The sequence below is a fragment of the Sinohyriopsis cumingii genome, chromosome 17 (genome assembly GCF_028554795.1).
Source record: "Sinohyriopsis cumingii isolate HCF-2022 chromosome 17, ASM2855479v2, whole genome shotgun sequence".
Taxonomy (NCBI): domain Eukaryota; kingdom Metazoa; phylum Mollusca; class Bivalvia; order Unionida; family Unionidae; genus Sinohyriopsis; species Sinohyriopsis cumingii.
The window spans coordinates 8910984-8922965 of NC_142977.1; the positions used below are offsets into that span (position 1 = coordinate 8910984).

At 38.6% G+C, this 11982-nt stretch overlaps 1 protein-coding gene across 1 annotated transcript in view; it reads right to left on the minus strand.

The window, feature by feature from the left end:
- The window catches only part of LOC149777717 (uncharacterized), a 36662-nt gene extending 24680 nt beyond the window's left edge, over positions 1–11982 (minus strand). The window contains exon 1 of the mRNA XM_089938768.1: positions 11626–11982. The gene's annotated coding sequence lies outside the window, so the exon portion shown is untranslated. The remainder of the gene's footprint in view (positions 1–11625) is intronic.

Here is an 11982-nt window from a genome sequence, read left to right on the forward strand (position 1 = left end):
TCTCATGACACAAGCTTCAGTGCTTGCAAACTCCTGAGATTGTAATCTACACGTGGCGATTTTATAATCGCCAATACAACTAAAGCGCACGTTTGTCAAGGAAGGAAACTAAACCATATTGGTCACATAATCGTGGATTTGGAACATGATTGTTACATTCAAAAATACAAATTGAAACAGGAGGATGAAAAGAAGAAGAGCAATTTCATCTTTTTTTTATTTCGGATGCATGCAATAGACCGCTATTCACATTCCTACTTTTTGCGTGCGAGAAGTGCATCCAAGAACCTATCGTTTTTCTTTTTTTCTCCCTCTAGCAAGACTGCTGGAGGACGTAAACAAATTATTCGAGGACCTTACACGTTTCCAGATTTCGCCCAGTGGCTCTTGGACCCATTCGACTACTCGTAGAGACAAGAGGGCATTAAACGATTACTGAGACTGTCATCGTTTTGCTACGGTATTTGCTCACAATTTCTCGGGATAAGGTGGATTATTTCTTCTTAAATTCTATACAGAGCAAGGCACCGAATGCCCTAATGTCACCATGAACGGAACGAAAACATCTACAAGCAAGTAGGGCAAGTACTGGTTAAAGACTCTATGAATTATTTAGCCACGCCTTTGAGTCGAATGCGTTAAATGTTCGGAATGAGAGAAATGGCTAAAGGATATATTCCACATTTTTCAATCCCAAAGGCAATCAACACGCAGTCCTACCACATCTAACAGAGGAACACTATTACCAGCCCGATTAAATCCGCACCGAAAATCCAAGAAACTTTCTACGCTTGATACCATTCTCACGTTTCGGACGTCTTCGACTTTCAGGAAGAAATGTTAAAATACTGTCGATCCGAAGCGGACACTTTTCGGCGTTGTATAAATTTCGAGAACTGATGATGGAGCACTGAGGGATCGATCCTTTGAAGGATAGTCTGTAACAACGACAGAGTATGTTCCTTAGCATACCGCAGCCGAATCATGCCCGAGAATACCTTAGTGGCCATAAGCCCTCAAACTACGGAGTTCATCAAGCGGCGATACTCGACCAAAGCTGTGCGCTGGTTACATTGCTTGTTCGAAAAGGAAGACTGATTGATTGATTGATTGATTGATTAATTGATTTTTAACGGCGCATCAGCACTGTTAGGCTATTTAGCGCCAAAAAAGTATTATTGTATAATCTTTATAAAAATTATAAAAGGTCCTATACCGACCAGCGATATAAAAGAACAAATGGTTGAAATTAAAAACGGTAAGATGGTAACGGTGCAAAATAAAGCTTCCCGATCAACGGGAGATGTAAAAAAGATGAATATGTATTAAAATGGGACGGTATATATATTGCATAAAACTGCACAAGGTGATAGCATAAAAGTCAGAGTTTAGAATAAATATTTACGGCTTTCAGGAACTCGATAATACGAGTGATGTTTATAGTATCAAAAAGTTCTTTCATGTCATGCACAATGTAATAACGATCGCGCGTAGGCTGTAGGTCGAAGCACTCTATCATAAAGTGCTTGACAGTGAATGGTTCATTGCAAGAAACGCACTCTGGTGGGTCTTCACCTTTTAGTATGTGGGTGTGGGTGATATAAGTATGACCAATTCGGATTCTTGCAATAAATACCTCCTCCCTACGAATGGTTCTGTAGGAAGGAGTCCATTCTCCTAGAGTTGGCTTGATTGCATGACGTTTGTTATTCATGGCATGATTCCATGATGCCTGCCACTTCTGACGAAAGAACTTTCTGATACAAGGTTTAAAATCAGTATATGGTATTTTAAAATCAGATGGTTCTTGAGTAAGGGCCATTTTAACAGCGCTATCAGCTTTTTCGTTACCTTTAATACCAATGTGGCTAGGTAACCAACAGTATATTATATTGTGGGAGACACTCAGCTCGGTATTTTTGACGAGTATGTTTTTCAATAATGGGTTCTTCAGTTTTCTATTGTGTAGTGACTGGAGTACTGATAGCGAGTCGGAGAAGATGATACTGTTTAAAATATGGTTCTTTTCTATATGTTGCAGAGCAAGGTCTATTGCTCTGATTTCGGCTGTAAAAATTGATGCTCAATTTGGTAAGCGAACTTGCGTTGTTTGATTTCCATAAACAAAGGCTGCAGCAGCCTTTTCCTCATCCTTTGATCCATCAGCATAAATTCTGGTGCAGTTTTTAAATTCGGTGAGGAGTTCATGGTAAGAGTTGTGGAAGATAGAAGGGTTTGTTTCAGATTTTTTTTCCATCGTGTAGCGTAAAACGTACTTTTGGTTGTTTAATTAGCCAGGGTGGTGTTTCGGAGATGGACGTTTTCTGAATTTTAGAAAGATCTATATTTGTAGTGTCAAGGCTGGATGATATTCTAATGCCAAAGGAAGGTATGGCGTTTGGTTTATTTTCGTATAAAATTTTGTATTTCGGTTGAAAAACAGCCGAAAAAGCAGGATTCAGAGGGTTTGATTTTAATTTTAGAGCATACTGTGTGGAATGCATTTCTCTACGATGTGATAACGGTGGTTCATTCGCCTCAGCTAGAAGGCTTTCACACGGGGATGTTTTAAGTGCTCCCAGAGCCAGTCTTATTCCCTGATGATGAATTTGATCAAGCATTTTAAGATATGACTTTCGGGCTGAACCATACACAACGCAACCGTAGTCTAATTTGGAGCGAATAAACGTTCTATATAAATTCAGGATGACTTTTCTATCAGCACCCCAGTCAGTGTGCGCTACTACTTTAAGTAGGTCAAGTGCTTTTAAGCATTTGGCTTTCAAGTTTTTTAGGTGTGGAATAAAAGTCAGTTTTCTGTCAAAGATAATACCCAAAAATTTTGTTTCCTCAACAACTGGAATAGGCGTTCCGTCCAGCGTGAGTTTAGGTTCATCGTGGTGTCGTCGTAATTGACAGAAATGCATACATACCGTTTTTGATTTCGAGAATTTGAAACCGTTCGTACTAGCCCAATTTTGAATCTTGTTGATATTTTGCTGCAGTTGTCTTTCAATTGTATGCATGTGCTTTGACCGATAACATATGAGAAAATCATCAACATATAGTGAGCAATCCACACCAGAAGTCAAACACTTGGTGATGTTATTAATTTTGATATTGAAAAGTGTCACAGATAAAATACTGCCCTGGGGCACACCCATCTCTTGCTCGTGCAAATCTGAGAGAGTAGAGCCCACTCGTACCTTGAATTCTCTGTCGGAGAGGAAGTTAGATATGAAAGAGGGCAGACGGCCTTTTAGACCTAGATCGTGCAGGTCTTTTAGTATCCCGTACTTCCATGTTGTGTCATAGGCCTTTTCTAAATCAAAGAAAACCGCTACTAAATGTTCTTTCTTGATAAATGCATCGCGAATGAATATTTCTAGTCTAACCAGATGATCGTTGGTGCTCCGTCCATAACGAAAGCCACTTTGGAAAGGAGACATTACATTGTTTGTTTCCAGGTACCATACAAGTCGAGAATTGATCTTTCGTTCCATTGTTTTGCACATGCAGCTTGTGAGTGCAATAGGTCGATAGTTGGTAGGATCTTCGCTATCTTTACCGGGTTTGGGAACTGGTATTACTGTTGCTTCTTTCCATATTTTAGGTAGGTTACCAGTAATCCATAAATCATTGAAGAGTTTCAAAAGAGATGTTAAAGATGATTTTGGAAGATGTTTTAAAAACTGGTAATGTATTTTGTCAGGCCTAGCGGAAGTATCATGGGCCTTGTCTAAATCCTCCATAAGTTCTGATAGTGAAAACAGTTGGTTGTAGCTTTCCGAGTTGTTGGAAGTGAATTTAGATGATGACGAATTTTTAGATAATGTATCAGCAAGAACATTTGCTATGTCACGTTTTGAGCTAAGATTGTTATTGTTCACTTTTAGATGTCGGAAAGAATTGTTTTCTCTTTCCGTTTATTTTGCGGATCGTGTCCCAAACTTTCTTAATTGAGGAACAAGAGTTTAAAGAGGAAACATATTTCATCCATGATTCTCGTTTACTTTCTTTGATTGTGCGGCGAGCTTTGGCCCGGACAATACGATATTTACTTAAATTCTCGGGCGTCGGATGATTGTTAAATTTTTTCAAGGCTTCTCGACGTTGCCGTATGGTTTCCTTACATTCCTTAGTGAGCCAAGGTTTTAGGATTCTTTTACAGTTTGTTGAGGACTTTGGGATAGATTCTTCTGCAATGTCGGTTAAAATAGATGTAAAATGCTGAATGGGATCGTTAACATTGAAAACTGTATCCTCATTCAGCCTAGTTTTACAGAGTATTTCGAACTTGGCACAGTCGGCCTTCTTTAAATTCCATTGTGGAATTACTTCATCAATTGTAGAGTTATGATTTACACGGGAGATTGGGAAGTGATCGCTGCTGTGAAGGTCATCAGCGACCTTCCATTCATAGTCCAAAAGCAGAGAAGGAGAACAAATTGTCAAATCGATGCTTGTGTATGTACCCGTGCCTGGGTGTAAATATGTAGGTGTTTTGGTATTATATAGACACAGATCGTATCTAGAAATAAAGTCTTCAACTTTGTGACCTCTGTCACTTATATGATTTGATTCCCATAAAATGTTATGGGCATTAAAATCCCCGAGTAAAACAAAGGGTGCGGGAAGCTGTTGAACAAGATTGTCGAGTTCGTTTGGTACTAGGTTAGTGTTTGGTGGTAAATAAATAGAGCAAAATGTAATCACTCGATGTAGAGTGACGCTTACAGCAATGGCTTGTAAATTGGTATTTAAATGAATGAAGCTATGAGGAGCTCTGTTGTTCACAATAACAGAAACTCCTCCTGATGCCCTATCAATATTTGGAGAGCAGGTGTTAAACAGGGAGTAGTTTTTAAATGTGATATTGTCCGTATCTTTCAAGAATGTTTCTTGAAGGCATAGTACCGCAGGATCATGTTCGTTTAAAAGCAGGAGAATATCATTGTAATTTGCATTAAGTCCTCGACAATTCCATTGTATGATTGTGTTTTTCATTATAAATTTAAATTAAAGATTGGTTATTTCTCTGGAGGAAGTACGGGGGTGAATTTTTTGTTGTTAGGTCTGGAGCTACCTTGACCGCATAGAGCAGATTCTTCTGCATCCATGCTCTCAATGTCTCCAAACCTGTTATATAATTTGATGGGGTCGTCTGACCCCTTTTGTTGTCTGTTTCCATGAGATTTGTTTTTGTTTTTTGGTGATTTCGGTTGTTGGTTATTGCTGAAAGTAGCTTGTGTAGATGCCGTGTTTTTCTGTGATTGGTAATGAGGGGTGTTTGAGCTTGGTGTTGAATCGGGTGCTTCTGTTTGTGTTTGAGCGTCCTTCGTTGTTTTAGGATTGCTCTTCACTACAGTGGAGAAGGATGGGCCAGGATGGGCTGTTTTCGCCTGTACACGTTTTCTGGCTTCTGGATAGGGAATATTATTTGTGTACTTTACCCTCTGAATTTCCTTCTCCTGTTTCCAGGTATCGCAATCCATGGAATTTGCGTGGTGCTCTTTTCCACAGTTGACAGAATGCGGAGTTGATCTGCAGTCAGCTTCCTGATGAGAATTTTCTCCGCATCGGCCACATATTTGGGTTTTGGAGCAGCGGTCTTCGTGATGTCTGTATTTTTGACACTTATAACATCGAAGGGGGTTGGGAATGTAGATCTCAACCTTCACTTGCAAGAAGCCAACTTTGACCACTTTGGGTACTGTTGGCTTGTTGAAGGTGAGAACAGTGGTGTTGGTGTCCTGTAGGATGTTATTACGTTTAATACGTATTATGCGTACTGCAGAGACACCTTCATTTTTCATTCCTTCAATGATATCAGCGTCGGTGACTCCAGCCATGTCACGACAGCGAATCTCGCCTTTGGACGTATTCAGTGTGGTGTGAGCGAATGAGGTCACTGGAATATCGAAGAAAGTTTTTATTTTCTTGATATTGTCTGTCTGACCTCGTCGTTCACATTCCACAAGAAGGCAACCCGATTTCATTTTTTGACGCTTTTTTGGTGTTCCAATCAGACCTGTAATTGTTTTCTCGATCACAAACAGAGAGAGTGAGGTAAGCGGTTTCGTGGCATCTTTTGACTGTATGACCATGAAGCGTGGAAATGACTCCACACTACATGGTTCGTCGTCAGAGTCAGATAAAGGTTTCGTTCTCTTGTTTTGATTTTTTTTGGAATTATCCATGATGGCTAGATTAAAAATTCAGCACCCGTGCTCCCCGCCCACCAAGGAGCCCAACAAGGGGACACTTTTCAAGTGTCAGGGATACACAGATGCCATACTCAGTTGATAAAATTCCCTTTGATTGACCTTGAAGTCGCCAGTTTCTAAGGTCGGTAAAATTACCCCCTGATTGACCCGTTAAGCCACCGCCTTCTAGGAAGTCTTCTAAGACTTGGAAAAGGGAAAGATAAAGGAATAGAATATAGGGGCAACGGTGGTATCAAGAGAAATACAAGGAGAAACATAAAAATGGTGAGAAAGTTAATAAAGACTTCCTAGGGCTCGGCGTGACCAGCCGATTTGTCGGAACCGGGCCCATCCCGACCACCCGTCTAAGAGAAGTAGAGGCCAAAGTAGTGTATTGCATCGGAAAGCCTCTGCTCAACTACCAGGATCCTTTCCTCCCCCGACACGGGACGCAACCCACGGCAAACAGGTTGCCTCTACTTAGTCGCCTTTTACGACACGTAGCGAGGCACGTCGGGCCAATTCTACTACCCCGGACCCGCAGGGGGTGAAAAGGAAGACAAATGGATCCAACATACCCGAAACGGAGGAGGAATAAATACCATTGGAAAATATTCGCTTGATGGCAGAGACTTTGAAAACCCGAAGATTGTTTTAGAATTTCATAGATGCGTACTTCATGGATGCCCGACCTATTTTCTCCAACTTGACATGAAAAACGAATTCCTACAGCGCACCATGGAAGAATTGTACGAGAGAAATTAGCAACGTCGCCTTAAGTTAAAAGAAGAAGGACACCAAGTGATTGAAATGTGGGAGCACGAGTACGATCGACGTTTGAGAATCTATTCCTAATTTAAGCACATCGTGGAAAGTTACAACTGTGTGGATCCTCGAACCCGCGTGACAGTTTATATAGACGACGCACAAATAACACATGCTTACTGTACGACGTTGACGAGGAGAAAGGAGAATAAATCAAATATCTGGACGTGTGTTCGATGTATCCATGAGTGTGTAAATGTTGTTACTGTCCAGCATGACACCCACAAATGGTGACGGAACATATCGACAGGAAAATATATTTGACAATACGAAAGCTTGATAAAAAATGCGAAGTCTTGCCTCTCCATGACTTGTACCATCCCTTCTCTTTTGGATGTTTTGTTTGTGATATGCGTTTAGTGTGAGGTATATTTTCTTTCACATCCGTGCTTCGGGGATATAAAGCGGAGCGTTTGAAAGTCTAGCTACCCTCGTTCATTAGTCAGCACTACTTGCAAGCTTCAGATTGGATGGTGGAGTTGGATTAAGTTGTAGAAAAGATAGCAACCTTTTTGAGGTACTCAGTCACCGTATACTATGAGACAGGAAAAGTGCCATCTCTTAAATCAGCTAGGGGAATTGTCAAAGAGGTGATGCAGGAGGAATAGAAGATGAAAGGGTTCTTGACATTTGAGCATTGTAGAGTAGGTAAACTGAAGGAGGCTGTGGATTGTATGCTGTGAGTAAATAATTTGTTATACGAAATTGATTGATTTATTGACTGATTGATTGATTATATTTTTAACGGTCCACAGGTACTGCTAGGCTATTTAGCGCCATACAAAAGTTTATATGTAGAATCATTTAAAAGTGGTAAAAGGTTTCGTATCGACCAGCGATATAAAACCATAAAGTTGAAGGTAAAACGACAAGATGGTAACGGTAATAAATAAAACGTCCCGATCAACGGGGAATGTACATGGCGTATGTTAATAAAGACAGATGAAATAGGCATTGAAAATAAGGGACGGTATATACATTACATAAAACTGCTCAAGGTGATGGCAAAAATGTTATAGTTTAGAATAAATATTTACTTTCAGGAATTCTATAATACAAATCACGTTTATTATATCAAAAAGTTCCTTCATGTCATGAACATTGTAGTACCGATCGAACGTAGGTTGGAGGTCGAAACACTCCGTCATAAAGTGCTAAACAGTGAATCGTTCATTGCAAGAAACGCACTGTTAGGTCTTCACCTTTTAGTATGTGGGAGTGGGTAATATAAGTATGACAAAATCGAATTATTGCAATGACTTCCTCCTCCCTACGGATGGTTCTGTAGGAAGGAGTCTATTTTCCGAGGGTTGGCTTGATTGTATGAAGTTTGTTTTTCACTGCATCATTGCATGATGCCTGCCACTTCTGACCAAAAGACTTTGATACTAGGCTTAAAATCATTATACGGTATTTTAAAATCAGATGGTTTTTGGGATAGTGCCATTTTAGCAGCGAGATCTGCTTTTTCATTACCTTTAATGCAAATATGGCTGTGATTTTAAACAGTATACTATATTGTGGGAGGTACACAGCCCGTATTTTTTATGAGAATATTGGTCAATAATTGGTTCTAGTTTTCTATTGTGTTTTGACTGAAGTACTGATAGTTGGAGAAGATGAAGCTTTTAAAATACGTTTGTTATCGATATAGTGCAGAGCAAAGTCTATTGCTCTAATTTCGGCTGAAACAATCGATGTGCCCCTTGGCAAGCGAACTTTTGTTGTGTGTTTTCCACCAACAAAGGTTCAGCAGCCTTTTCCTCATCCGTTGATCCATCAGTAGAAATTCTTGTATAGTTTTCAAATTCGGTGAGGAGTTTATGATAAGAGTTGTGGAACATGTGAGGGTTTGTCTCAGATTTTTTCCATTGTGTAGCATAAAATGTACTTTTGTTTATTTAAGTAGCCAAAGAGATGTTTTGGAGACGGACATTTTCTGAATTTTAGAAAGATCAATTTTGTAACTGTCAAGGCTGAATGATATTCTAATGCCAACGGAAGGTATGGCGTTTGGTTTATTTTCGTATAAGGTTTTGTATTTGGATTGAAAAACAGCCGAAAACGCAGGGTTCAGAGGGTTTGATCTTAATTTGAGAGTATACTGCGCGGAAAGCATTTCTCTACAGTGTGATAAATGTGGTTTATTCGCTTCAGCTAGAAGGCTTTCACACGGGGATATCTTAAGTGCTCCTAGAGCGATTCGTATTCCTTGATGATGAAATGGGTGAAACATCTTCAAATAGGACTTCCTAGCTGAATCATAAACAACGCAACCATAGTCCTGTTTGGAGCGAATAAACGTTCTATATAAATTGAGAATGACTTTTCTGTCAGCACCCCAGTCACTGTATGCTACTACTTTAAGTAGATCTAGAGATTTTAAGCATTTAGCTTTCAAGTTATTTAGGTATGGAATAAAGCTTTCTGGCCTCTGGATAGGGGATGTTGAAGGTGTACTTAACCCTCTGTATTTCCTTCTCCTGTTTCCAAGTGTCACAATCCATTAAATTAGCACGGTGCTCCTTTCCACATCTGAAGCAATGTGGATTGGCTCTGCACTCGGATTCCCGATGAGAAGGGTCTCCACATCGGCCACATACTTGGTTATTCGAGCATCGGTCTTCATGATGGCCGTATTTTTGACTTTTTAAGCATGGAATGGGACTTGGCATATAAACCTCAACCTTGACTTGTATTAATCCAACTTTGACCACTTTAGGTATAATGGTGTTGGTGTCCTGTAGATTCTTGTTTCGTTTAATATGAACTCTCCGGACTGCAGTGACACCTTCATTTTTCATTCCTTCGATGATTTCATTGTCGCTGACTCCAGCCAGGTCACGGCAACGAATGACATGTTTTAGCACAGTTTTTCAGTTACAGCAGTATCTTGTAAAACAAATCTTCAGTAAAGGTTTCATGCCAGCATTATGGTAAAACAAAACAGTTGTATCATGTAAAACGAATATTCCGCAGAGACTATCATTCACTGTATCTTGTAAAACAAACCTTCTGTAGAGGTTTCTCGCGCAAATTTTCAGGCATCAATTAAAACTATTTTTGAGGAAACAAAATATCACTGTGAAAGAATCATGAGGGGCATGCGTGTTCGAGAGATACACCAGTGAGGCTGATGGTTGTAGGTTGTGCATTATCATGATAAAGCTAACGTATCCCAGAATAAAGATCACTCTGTATATCCCCGCTCTCGCGGCTTGGTCAAGAATTCCTCTGCCGCTGACATAGATTCTTGACGTCTTTTTTCCAGGTAAGAGGAATGTAATTAGTTTTAGTTAGAGATTTTTTTGTTGCATAATGCATTGAAAAATAACATATGTAGAAATTATTTCATCTACCTCATAAGAACTTGTAACATGTTATTGCTATTATTACTATTCTTGTTATTATTATTATTATACAATATGAAGTTTTAAATATAGTGTCGCGGATTGTTTAAATTTATTTAGAATTTATGTTAATGTATAATATTAATTTGTTTGATGAAATGGTTTGCCAGCAACTTCATGCAACATGATTTGTTTAGAAAGAAAATACCTTTACAGAAAATATTATTCTAGTTTCAGAAAAAAGATTTAATAAAATACTTTGATTGAAAATAACTTTGGTATTAGTTTGTCATTATAGGTTACTGTATTCGTATGGGAAAATATTAACGAGTTTTTCGGATGGAAATACTGCACGACCTTGGGAGTATATCCATCAGACAAAACGAGTTCATATTTTCCCATACAAATGCAGTAAACTTTTTATTATATGCTTATTTTCTTATTCTACCTAAGGCTTAATTATATAAACAAAATGAACTACAAGAAACAAAGTAACTGAATATATGTCTTATTCCAAACTAAATACACAAGCGCAGATTCATCATTACACAACATTATGAATGCGCACATAACTCCGCCCAGACAAAATTTGAACTTAGACGCGCGCTAGACATAACTTTCGAAAGAAAATGGCGTTTTGGTCTACTTAAAATTGAAATTTGGAGTCATATTGTGAATGAGTGCGCATTGCAACAACTTTTTCATTTGATCTGGAATGAATAGACTTTGGTATTTTTGTCGATTCTACAATATTTTGTGATTATGGACTGAATTTATCTGTGACTATTCTACATCAAATACATTTCATTCTTTATTTTAGGTTTTCTCTTAGATGATTAATATCTAAATATAAATGAGATTCATGCCTGGATATTGTTCCAGTTTGTTTATAAATATGAATTATAAATCACAATTCCTGTATTTATTTTCTGTTTGCAACAAGCTAAATTCGATGTATACATTAACCATCCAACCTCTTAAAACACACCCAAACATATAACCCGCGCTCATAACCAGATACGTTCCCCCTATATTAATATTACGCGAATGTCAGCATTGATCAAATCAATGTGCTCTCGTTAGACTTAGCGTGATCTTGCCTATTCAAATTAAATTACAAAGTAACTATTTATCTGGCCTAGGCAATAATTTTCAAGGCAACCTTTTTCACTAAAATGGACATATGTAGACTATCATGGCGCATTGCTCTAAATTCATACTACCTAGTAATTCTACATACTCACCTCTGTTATTAACCATTCGTCTGTTACTCCTGTTATACTCCAGTGTATTTGAATCTGTCGAGGACTTGAATAGTTGTTTTTAATAGGATCTTTCTCATTAGGTCTCATCTTACTATCCGCGTGTTAATTCCGCTTAGAAATTAAATTCATAAATGTTGAAAGTATGACACTTGGACATAAACAAAACATTTGCACATTAGAAATAAACATTATATCCACCTGTTTGTGTGCCTGAAATAAACTACAGATCGTTATTGATTTACTTTACATACTCTTGCAAAATACATGTTGGCCTTACGTAGTTCAATATTTCTCTTTCTTAACCAAAGACGATACCTTTCAAGCTTGATGAATAGA